This window comes from Triturus cristatus, chromosome 8 (genome assembly GCF_964204655.1).
Source record: "Triturus cristatus chromosome 8, aTriCri1.1, whole genome shotgun sequence".
Taxonomy (NCBI): domain Eukaryota; kingdom Metazoa; phylum Chordata; class Amphibia; order Caudata; family Salamandridae; genus Triturus; species Triturus cristatus.
Window position 1 is genome coordinate 430788447 of NC_140591.1, and position 12177 is coordinate 430800623.

Consider the following 12177-nt stretch of genomic DNA (forward strand, 5'->3'; position numbering starts at 1 on the left):
TGGCCTCGGGCCAAGGTGTGGGGGCTGTCAGGAGGCCCACTGCAGCACCGGTCAACGGCGGAGGGAAAGTCACTCACCCGGCCCGCAGCGGCACGCACGCGGAAGGCCAACGGACTGTGGATCCCAGTAGTAAATCCACTATAGTCGATGAAAAGGCTTCGGGACTGCACGGCTCCATTTCACTATGAGGGTGACGTACCTAACCGAAGTATCGAACTGTAGTGCTTCGCGGCATGTCGCGGTTAGAGGGGCGATGCCACTACTGACTTCATTTAGAACACCGACCTGTGCCGCTGCTCCATATTGAGTTCCAGTAAGTGCCAGAATCAGCGTCTCTAAGAGAAATACATATAACTACGCTCCACTACAGGTTCTTGCTGCAGATACTAACCTCGCTCTCAGATTGCAACCCTAACCTTGAGTGGATACCCCTGACTTCAAGCGGAGTGTGGGTGCTGCCCCCACTACCTGGAGTGACCTCTGCTCATCGACCCAGCAATCACCTATCCCTACTGATATAATCTAGGTAGGGCAACGTGACCAAATGGCATCATCGAGGGGCAGAAAATCAGTGCAGCAGAATAGACTGAGCGCTACACTCTCCCCAAAACTTCGCTGTCTGAGCCTTCACCCACGGGCAAAAGTGGTGGAGCACAGTCGGAGACAGATCCGGAGCCTACACTCAAAGACGTAATGGCAGCAATCGTAGAGATTAAGATGTCCCTGGAAACCAAGATGGATGCAATTATGGTGGAAGTTAATTTGCTCCGGGCGGACCAAAATAAAAACAGTGAGAGAGTTAAGCAGGTGGAGCTCACAACGGTAAGTCTGGTGGAGGACACTTCTCAGCTGCAAACGGACATCAAAGAACTACAGACCTTTCGGAAGTATGCGGAAACCAAACTAGATGACTACAAAGGGTGGCTACGGTGCAATAATGTCCGCATTCTAGGGGTCCCGGAAAAATCAGAGGGTCAAGCCACTGATCTCTTTGTGGAAGTCCTCATCCTCAAGCACCTGCAACCCAAGGGGCTTTGGAAATTCTTCGTCATTGAAAGAGCTCATAGAGTTCCTGGAGGTCGTAGGAAACCGGGAGCCCCTCCGCGTCCTATTCTGGCCAGAGTCCTAAATTTCAGAGATCGGGATGTGATACTCCAACATGCCAGAGCGGGACCTCCCCTTAGATATGACAACGCGGAAATAACTTACTTCCCGGACTTTACCCAGATGGTTCAGAAACAAAGACGTTCCTTCCTCAGGATAAAGAAAACGTTAAGAGACAAAGGTTACAAATATGCCATGCTCTTCCCAGCCAGGCTGCGTGTGGAGGCAGATGGTAGAGCATGGTTCTTTGAACAACCGGAAGCAGCAGCTGACTGGTTGGAGAGCCGCTGAACAATGAGCTGCGTCTTTCTAGGGGTAATGTACAGAGCTGGGGTGGTCATGGGCCAAAGGACTCAATTGACATTGATGTTGGTTGGGGTATTTGTTAGAATCTAATGCAGTCTTGGGGCCTGCATAGGGACACTACAAATTGCATAAAGCCTTCTTGATTCAAGTAGATTACTGCCTTCCATTCGGAGGCATCTATTGCAACGATATCCATAACAGGGAGGAGAGGGAGACACCACGCACCCCACTTTACTACTTTTAGTTTGTGTGTGTGAGCGACAGGCACTCTGCAAGTTGTACCATGGGCAGTTTGAAGCCCGGAGGGCAGGGGTAGTTGGGAAGGGTTGTTAAAGTTTGAGAATTTTCAATTGTGTGGGGTAATTGTTTTATCGACAGCATCAAAATGTACAACAGAACAGGAGCAGTGTTATTACACAAGTTCAGATGGGTACACAGTGGGATACCGGAATTAAGATCCTTAGTTGGAACGTCAGTGTGCTTGGTGATAAGATTAAGCACAGTATGGTCCTCCAATACATCAAGAGACAAGCCCCCGATGTCGTTCTGCTACAGGAAATGCACCTAGTTGGGAATATGTATAAGGCTTTGGATAGGGGAGGATACAAGCTAGTGGCGCATGCAGGTTTTATGGCTAGGTCGCGGGGCGTGGGTATAGTGCTAAACAACTCGTTTCCCTTTACACTGCAGTCTATGTGGTCGGATAATAGGGGCAGATATAGGAATTTTGGGTCTCTGGGAGGGGAGAGTTGTCACATTTGTCTCGGTATACATTCCCCCTGGCCTTCAGACACATTTAAAGACCTAGGTACAATCCTGTTGTCCTTTCCAGAGGGCCTCCTCCTGATGGGAGGAGACTTTAACGCAGTGGTGTCCGGTGAGTTGGATCGTCACCCCCCGCGGGCCATTAGGCGCACACAACAATGGCTACCTGACTTCCTCGAAGCTATGGGATTGGTGGATGGATGGAGGGCACACAACCCGGGCAGAACTCAATACACTTTCCTCTCAAGTGCCCATCACAGCCTCTCACGTATTGATCACATACTAGTTCCGGCCACTCTAGCACTAGCCATTAATGAAATACGACATTTAAGTAGAGGTATCTCTGATCACTCGCCGATCTGGACACATATTGATCTAGCCCAGAGAAAGTCGGGAAGAATCACCCGCATTAACCCCTGGTACCTCTGAGACCCCGATACCCGGAAGACACTAAGCCAAGATACAGAAAACTACTACTTCAATGAAAACGAGGGTATGGTGGAATCTGCCCAAACCCTGTGGGAAGCATACAAATTGGTGGTTCAGGGGCAAGCCCTATCACTGATTGTAGGCAACAAAAAAGAAAGACGGAAAGAGCTAGTAAGGGTGGAGGATGAGGTACTCAAACTAGAGAGTGAGTTAGAAGTGACTGTAATCCCAGAGAAGTTGCACCTCTTGCAGCTCAAGCAAGATGAATTCAAAGCCATAGCGACGGACAGGGCTAAGGTCCAGGTACAGGAAACACAGACTAGAATATACGAACATGGGGACAAGGCAGGGAAACTAATCACATGGTTAGATAAGAAGGAGTGGAGTACCCGCCTCGTGCCTGAGCTTCAGGTGGAGCGCGTAGGCCTGGTCTCTGCACCACAGGATATAGCTGACCAGTTTGCCGCTTACTAGCAAACAATATATGGTACAGAGGGGCAGTACTCAATTGAGGAGAATTGCTCTCTGATCTGAGATATTTCGCTCCCTACACTGTCAGACGACAACAGGGAATATCTCGAGTCTGACTTCTTGAATGAGGAAGTAGCCCAGGCAATACAGGCGATTCAGTCTGGAAAAGCTTCGGGCCCCAACGGCTTTATAAGCTCAGGCCGGACAAGGTAGCACCATATCTCCGCCTGATGTTTGAAGACAGTAGGGAGAAGGGAGTGCTCCCCATGGACCAAAGGATAGCCAATATAGTAGTCATCCACAAGGAGGGGAAGCCCAAAACCAGTTGTGCGTCGTATAGACCAATATCCTTACCTTACTTAGAGCCCAAGATCCTTGCAAAGTTATTGGCGATCTGGTTTGTAAAAGTGATAGACAGTTTGGTACATTCAGATCAATCAGGCTTCATGCCTCACCGCGACACAGCCTTAAACCTGCAAAGAGTCCACGGAGTATTGGGCAGGGCGCCAACTATCCAGGAGCCGGCGATGCTGGTGTCACTGGACGCCACCATGGCGTTTGACATGGTGAAATGGCCATACCTTTTTGCTGTACTCGAAAGAATGGGCTTCGGACCCAATTTCGTTAGCTGGATCAGGCTTTTGTACTCAAAACCCATGGCACAGGCAGTGGTGAACAACTGCACATCAAAGCAATTCCAGTTGCGTAGGGTCACGCGACAGGGATGTCTGTTGTCCCCGCTGTTGTTTGCGTTGGCCCTGGAACCCCTGGCGGCGTGGATGCGTAGAGATCAAGTGATTCATGGGATGCATTGGTCTGCGGATTGGGAGGATAAGATATCCCTATATGCGGATGATATTCTGTTGTACTTGACTTCCCGGAAGGCATCTTTAATAGGTTTGTTTGATATCCTAGCAGTGTTTGGCAGATACTCCGGCTTCACTATAAATTGGACAAAGTCTGTCCTGTATGTCCTACAGGGGGAATCTCCAGTTCTCCCAAGGAACTGTCCACTTCAGATAGCGTCTGAAGGCTTCCGATACCTGGGCATCTTTATTTCTCTCAATCCCATGATCCGTTTCACTCGCAATCTCCTGCCTCCTATACAAAGGTTGAAAAAAGACATAGGGAACTGGAAATCCTTACCACTCTCGCTGTTGGGTAGGGCTACCCTTTTTAAAATGATGGCCCTGCCTCGCTTCCTTTATGCCCTGCAGAACTCGATGGATCCAGTCCCCACATCATAATTTAAGGAAATAGAGAGTCTTCAGAGGGACCTTTTGTGGGGTGGTGCACCCCGAATCGCGTTAACCAAACTTACCCTGAATTGGTATGACGGGGGCATCAGCCTCCCAGACATCAAAAGGTATTATTGGTCAGCCTAATTGGCCACCATCAATCATGGAACCTTTGGCAACCAGGGAGATCCGGGATACACCATGGGCAGATGGCTCCTCCCAGGGAGAGAGTAAAGTCGAGCACTCCATTCCAAACCAGGTAAACATCTCTTAACCAGACCAACAGCGCATACAGTCCACATCTGGCATGGGGTAAATAAATATCTGGGGTGGAATGGCAGACTAACCCTGGCAACCCCTCTGTGGAACTCCCAGAAGCTTGGGAATTTGTGGCAAACCAAGGGTTTCGATAAATGGGGTCTAATTGGAATTACCCAGATTCATGTGATTCATTTGGAGACCAATACTCCACAGTTGTCTTTAGATTAATTTATTTCTCAAAGTCGGAATATTGAACACGCACAGATATTACACAAAAGCACAGTATCAATACAAACAAAAGCGAGAAGGGGAAAATATGATCAGAGCAAAACAGCAAACACCTAGCAAGAAGTGCCATAAAGCTGTAATAGAACATAGTAACACCAATTCTATACATATTCACAAACAACTCATGAAGATCAACGCATTCTATTTATTTGAATATGTCACACCAAGAACAAAATATAATTTCAAAGAGCAGAGGCTAAAGGGAACAGTAGTGGTACAATTGAACGCGAAGGAAAACATGAATGTAAACCAGGACAAAGTATACGGAGAAGCTTACAGATCACACAAAGAAACGAACGAGAACTGGACATTCCAAAATACAAGAACATATTCTTTGTATAATAATCTACAAATCCTGGATCTCTGTGGTCACCAAAGGTTTTTCCCCACCTATCACTATCTTCAAGATGGTAACATAAATAATCACAGCAAAGAACACAAATTCATATACTCTAAAAATCAGAACATCAACTTTAAAGCTTAGTCACGTGCTGCCAGTTGTATATTAGCTCTATGTGAACATACCCAGCACTCAAAGGAAAAGAAAGTCAAATAAAGATTTTTTTAGCATTAATTATTTTGGTATATACTGGCCTCTGTGATTTCAAAATCTCTCTTAGGCTCAGTCTTAGTCAGTGTTGCTAAATGGCAAAGTTCAACACAAACCTTCTTCCAGCACCAACATGATTCGTTCAAAAAAGCAGCGTCTCCTGCGACTCAGGACAGATATTAAGGCAACATTTCAGGTGCCCTAATAAAGAGAGAGAAGCCCCATGTACCAAAGCGATAGGGCGTTTTTTAGTCAAAGAATATAAATTCCCTTTGGTAACCAAATAAAATAATTGTTCAACCAATCATCTCAAATATACCACAACCCATTCATATCAATCATACAGAAAACCTATATGCCTATATTTGCAAAGTCACAAGACAACCACTGACTAATAATGGAATGCCACCAATATTTTATTTAAACAATGATAGAACCATTAAAAATTGTTCATTATACAGAATTCATAAATCTTCATATTATAAAACCATAAATCATTATACAATTTCATATATTTATAGACAGCATATCAATTATCAAGAGGGCGATGCAGATATTTATCAAGTACCAAAAACCAAATATTATATCACATATATAAATCTTACAAATAGTACATACACTATATCCACGTATTGAAAATAATTAAAAATATGCGGTCTAAAAGAAAGATAAAACAAAAAAGGATAGAGACAGACAGCAAATATGACAGTACACGTATTAGTGGTTCGTGGACTAATCCAGGTAAAAAAACTCAAATGACAGACATGTATGCAGTCCACATGTTTTTATCACAATGACTGTCCGGTACACTGGATTTAGTTTATCCCAAGCGTTGACGCGTTTCGGTGGTGTTTGCGGATTATTGGCCACCTTTATCAAGATAAATATAATGTGCCTCTCCTTTTAGAATCTTCCAACCAATACCCAAGCAACTATGACGAGTATCCTAAAGGCGTAAATAGTATTTGCGGGGAAATGGGTCCCCCGTTTACTATAGGGATACCATCATTTCAATTGAGAAATCCAGTTTTGAATGTTCTATTGTGCCCAAGGATTCCAGGTCAATCTGTTTACACTGTCCCTCCTTGTGAGTGGATATTCCAGGATCTCAAACCATGGGACCAATCTGTTTACACTGTCCCTCCTTACGGGCATCTTCAATGCCATGTTTAAGGTTGGAATTTTTCCTACATTATGGAAAGATGCCTCCATTCTACCATTATTAAAAAAACAAATCTGGATGCCTCTAACCCCAGCAACTATCGCCCCATTTCTCATCTGCCAGAATCTAATGAATCAACAACTTACCCAATTCATTCAGGACAACCATTTACTGGACCCTTCTCAATTTTGGTTCCGTTCAGAGCACAGTACCGAGAGCGCATTAATCAAAGCCACCAAAGAGATTAGGGCAGTGATGGATAGAGGATGGTCGGCCAGCCTAATACTCCTCGATTTGTCAGCAGCATTCGATACAGTAGACCATAGCTTGTTGAAGGGGCGTCTTTAAACCTTGGGCATCAAGGATACGGCACTCTCTCTGCTTTCCTAATTTCTGGCAGATAGAACTCAGTCAGTTGCACTGGATCATTTTCAATCAACGCCTTATGTGCTGCCGTGTAGGGTTCCACGGAGTTCCTCCCTCAGCCTGACATTATTTAATATCTATGTGTCAGAATTGGCACCCTCGATTCAACAATTTGGATTTAGCTTGACATTTTATTCAGACAACATACAAAGTGTGGTCGGCCCTTTAAAACGGAATCTTCTATCTCACCCCGCTTTCAACAGTGCATGCAGGAAATAAGTTCTTGGATGAGCAAACATTGTTTAAAGCTCAACTCAGAGAAAACCGAGATAATGATTTTTGGTAGTCTTTCACCAACTTGGTATGCCACTTGGTGGCCAGTAGAACTAGGGGAAACTCCCAAACCAGTGGACAAGGCAAAAAATATTTGGAAATTATATTAGACAATAAACCAACCTATGTGAAACAAATAAACACCAAGGTGCCTTCCTCATTTATCAGAATGAGGTAAATAAAAACAATTCTCCCATACTTACCAGCCAGCTCCAGGAGCACGGTGATTACGGCACTTGTGTTATCTAAATTAGATTACTGCAATGGCTTGTTCATAAATATGCATGGTCAACATTTAAAAAAAGCTACAGATGATACTAAATGCAGCCTCAAGAGTCTTACTGGATCTGCCTAAATATCAGTCGATTTCCAAAGAAGTTTGGAAACTTCACTGGCTTCCACTGGCAAGCCGCATCAAGTTCAAGGCCTTGTGTCTGGCCTTTAAAGCTGTAAACATTACAGGACCTGATTTTCTAAAAAATCTCTTCAAATGGTATCATCCTAACAGACTGCTTCTGTGCACCAAGGCTAATTATCGGACAGTTCCTAGATTAAAAAAACTAATTGGGGTGGCCGCAGTTTGATTTATGGAACAGCAAAACTTTGGAACACCCTTCCACCGCATAGTAGATCCTCGCAGCCCTTCTTTAGGAAGGGCCTTAAAACTTGTTTTTTTCAGAACTAAGCCGCTGGTCTCAGGGTCTATCTGTTCTCAGCTCTGGCGCCAAGACACCTCAGGGTATTGGTGTGCTTTATAAGTTCATTTAACATAACACATCTTCTGTGGATGTCTTCAAAAGAAGTGTTGGTTTGAGCTGGCAGCTTTTTTGCTTTCCGCTTGAGGGGATATCCAAGCATGTCTCGTCAAATTTTCCAGACACTTCGGCATATCAGTGGCTCTGCCTCCTTGACACCAATGATTAAGAAATACCCCCCACATACTCTTTCAAAGAGAGCAAAAAATAAATTCACTGGAAACAATCTATGTTCACATGAGGGCTAAGGCATCAAAAGCATATCAAAATGACATGAGCCAATGTAGGCATTTATTGGGCAAACCCTTGTGTCTTAATTGATTGAGAATTTAGGTACCCAAAGACCTGTCTTATTGTGTTCACATCACAGGTGGAATTTCCTACCTAAAACACATGCTTACCAGAAAGGAATGCTGGGAAAAAGATTTCCTAGTTATGGGTTTCTTGCTTGGACAACAAAAGGAATTCTGGAACCTCTCTTCTAAGCACAGCCCCACACCTGCTAAATTGGCTTCATTCTTTAATGCATATAAGGGAAGAGACTGCCTTCAGAACTCCTGCCTCTCCCCTATCTGCGTTAAAGTAACTGTCCTCAGTCTACAAAAACAAAGCCAAGGCTTCTTTGGAATTTCAAAGAGCCAATTTATCCTTAGTTTTAACAACCAGTGTCATTTGATACAAAGATACATATGAGCTCAAAACAAAAATTTAAAATCCTTAAAATGGCAGACATGCTAGAATATATTGTCTGACAAAATATTGCGTCCTAACTATGCTTTCACAAGTTAAAGCCACATTAGATTTAATAATTGAAAACAGGTAGACCTGGCATCCTTGGCGTGGTTTCCACTAACTTTTTGCCTTCATCTGTGTTTTTGCTGACTTAGTCTTTGCTGGCTTTAAGACTCTGGGCACTTTACCACTGCTAACCAGTGCTCTCTACTTAAAACATGGTAACATTGGCTAGTCCAGGATTGGCATATTTAATGTACTTATAAGTTCCTAGTAAAGTGCACTTTATGTGTCCAGGGTCTGATTGTGCAACCCTGTTAAGTAGACCTTTAAATATGTCTCAGGTCTGCCATTGCAGAGTCTGTGTGTGCAGTTTTAAACTGTCATGTCGACTTGGTAAGTTAACCCTCTTGCTGGGCCCAAACCTTCCTTTTTAATACATACAAGTCAACTCCAAGGTAGGTTCTGGGCAGCCAAAATGGAGGACCTATACTTTTAAGTTTTACATGTCCTGGTAGTGAAAAACTCTTAAATGCACTTTACCCTATTGCAAGGCCTATCTCTCCCATAGGTTAACCTCTTCAGTGCCCATGACGAGATAGTCTCGTCATGGAGCACGGTTGCGCTGTGCCCATGACGAGACTATCTCGTCATGAACCCCACCCACTAGTGCAACGCCCGGCACAGGAGGGGGAAAGGGCGTGGCACTGAAGGGGTTAACATTGTGATCTCCTTATTACATATTATAAGTGTAATTTCCAACTGAGAAGAGATTGGACCTCAAGTTTGGAGTCTCTGGAATCGCAGTTTAAAATTCCAGATCATGGTAAAGTTAGATTTTAAATTTGAATTCTGAAAATGGGACTTTTGGAAAGTTGGTACTTTCTTACTTTAGCCATTTGGTGCTTTCTGCCTGTATCTGAATACGCGTCTGGTGGGGGGGGGGGAGGGGGGGGTATGACAGCTGAGCTTTGTGCATTTCTTCTAGACATTCACACACAAAGGGAGTTTAGGTGTGACTGATGGGCTATTCACATTATGATGGGCCATCCTGGGCAGGATGAGATGGATGAGCTGACACTCAAACCTGAATAGCCTGTATCCTGTCCCCAAACAAAGGGCTGCATACCCCCCATAGTGAGTCTGGAGCCACGGCAGGAAGGGTAGGGACTCTGTGCACTTCAAAGGCCTCTCGTGGAAGTCTCCCCCACTACAAAGACACATGTTGGCAGCTGGGTCTGGTGGCTTAGTAGACTAATGCGTTCACTGTAGGGGCCTGTGTTTGACCTCATGGTCACAGGTTCAAATTCCGACAGGTCCACTCAGCTTTTCATCCTTCAGAGAGCGATAAAATGAGTAGCATTGAGTTGGGTAACAATAAACATCTGTTATTCAGCGCCAAGATACCTTTGGGTGAAGATGTGCTTTACAAATATTCGTTATGTTATGTTATGTTAAGTACTGGACCTTTGAAACCATCAACTCAGTACACTTCTTGACCTGTGAAGAACTCTGCCAGAAATAAGGACTGCTGTGCTGCTACAAGGACTGCCACTCTGCTGGACTCCTGCTTACTGTGCTGATCTACTGCCTGCAGCTTCCTGCCCTCTTGCCCGGGAGTGAGAAAGACAGGACCTGCATCTCTCCAACCCAGGACCAAAGTGACTCAAAAGACTTGTTTGTTTGAGTCCTTTCTGAAGTCTCAGTGACATCTGAGAGTCTTGCACAGCCAAGTAGTGCCAATCCAGCCCTGGGCCCTTGGAAGAGGGTATAAAGTGCTGCTTCAGTGAAAACCCACTCATCACAGTTGGTGTGCTGCTTGGAGCTGGTGCATTTCCCTCAATAACAACACACTGCAGCCTCTGTGAGGCTCAAGTGCATCGCATCGGCGTCATCACATTGCATCACCTGCTTTTCCAATGCATCTTCAATTTTTCACTGCTCGGAACCAACACCTCGCCTACATCCTAAGGATCGAATTTGATGCATTGCCTGCTTTGCTCCATGCATTGGTCCTCTGTCGGCAATGTAACCAAGGTACTTTGCAGTGGGACAAGGTTGAGCCATGTACCTCACACTCCATCGCGGTTGGCCTGAATGTTTGAATTGACCCGGTCTAGCGTGACCAGATAGCCCCAGTTGGCACGTTATGCTTTAAAGCACTATAATTCAAGATATTCTTACACAATTCATAACTCCGATTGTACTTATTGGATGTTTGTAATTTTGGTCTTATTTTGTTCATAAAAATATGTGATTTTTCTAAACTGGTGTGGAGTCTTTTTGTGGTGTTTTCTCTGTGCTGCTGTTTGAAGTGTTGCACAAATACTTTACACATTGTGTCTTAAGTTAAGTCTGCCTGCTTTGTGCCAAGCTACCAGAGGGTGAGAACAGGTTAATTTATGGTGTTTATGACTTTCTCTGACTAGGATTGTGGTTCCTGCTTGGACAGGGTGAATATCTCTGCCAACCAGAATCCCAGTTTCTAACATTGGTGATCAGCAGTGAGGATAGCACTTGTATTTGTGAAATGCTATTCAGGAATTTAGTGTACACTACCAATCCAAACCAATTCAAACTCCTTTCATTTCTCCCTGATTGGCATTTTAATTTTTTTCTTGAAACTGACTGATGGTGGGGCGTGGCCGAGCCGCGAAGCGCGATGGCCCCAGCTTAGCATAGCTCCGTAACTTCCCTACTCCCTTTAACTATCCGCCACAATTATCCATGGGCCTGAGAAGGAATTATTACGTCGGAGTACTTTAGTGATCCAATCCCGATGCAGCGGATCCCGGAGAAGCATCGCTATCTCGGAACCGAGGGCAGGATTGACTGTGGCCTTCACGAGGAGGGAACGCCGGGGACTTGAGTGGACGGGGGAGCCGAAGGTGAGCCTGGCAGACCTCGCGCCTTTCACCTTCACAGCATTTAAGGCCGATCGATGGGCTGCATTAGCGACCGGGGCCGTCGGAGGTCCCCCCTGGCCCCGGGATGCCATCTGCTGGGGGCATCCCACCCCCGACCGCAACGCTCGGATCAGAGGCCCGCTGAGACGGAGGAAACTGAGACCTGGTGAGAGGGCGGAGATGAGGATTTGCCACTTCACAGAACACCTAGGGTCGGCGGCGGTGGCTCTTAGCACTGATCGGCCTGGGGGCACTCTGTGGGTGTGAATCGGCCCCTTGGGGCCATAGCGGAAGCTGGGCCGAGTCGCGGGCTGACTCTGAGGCCCCCCTCAACCCAGAGACAGAGCCAGCTGGGGAATGCTTCAAACCCGGTGCCTACTCGCTGTGCACAGGTCTCGCTGATGTGGAGAAAATCAAGACCGGGCGTAGGCCCGGGGGTGGAGCTGGGAAAAACCGCAATTCGCCTTACAGCCGAGAAAGCAAATTCCCTCAGCGGAGCCAAACGTCGCAT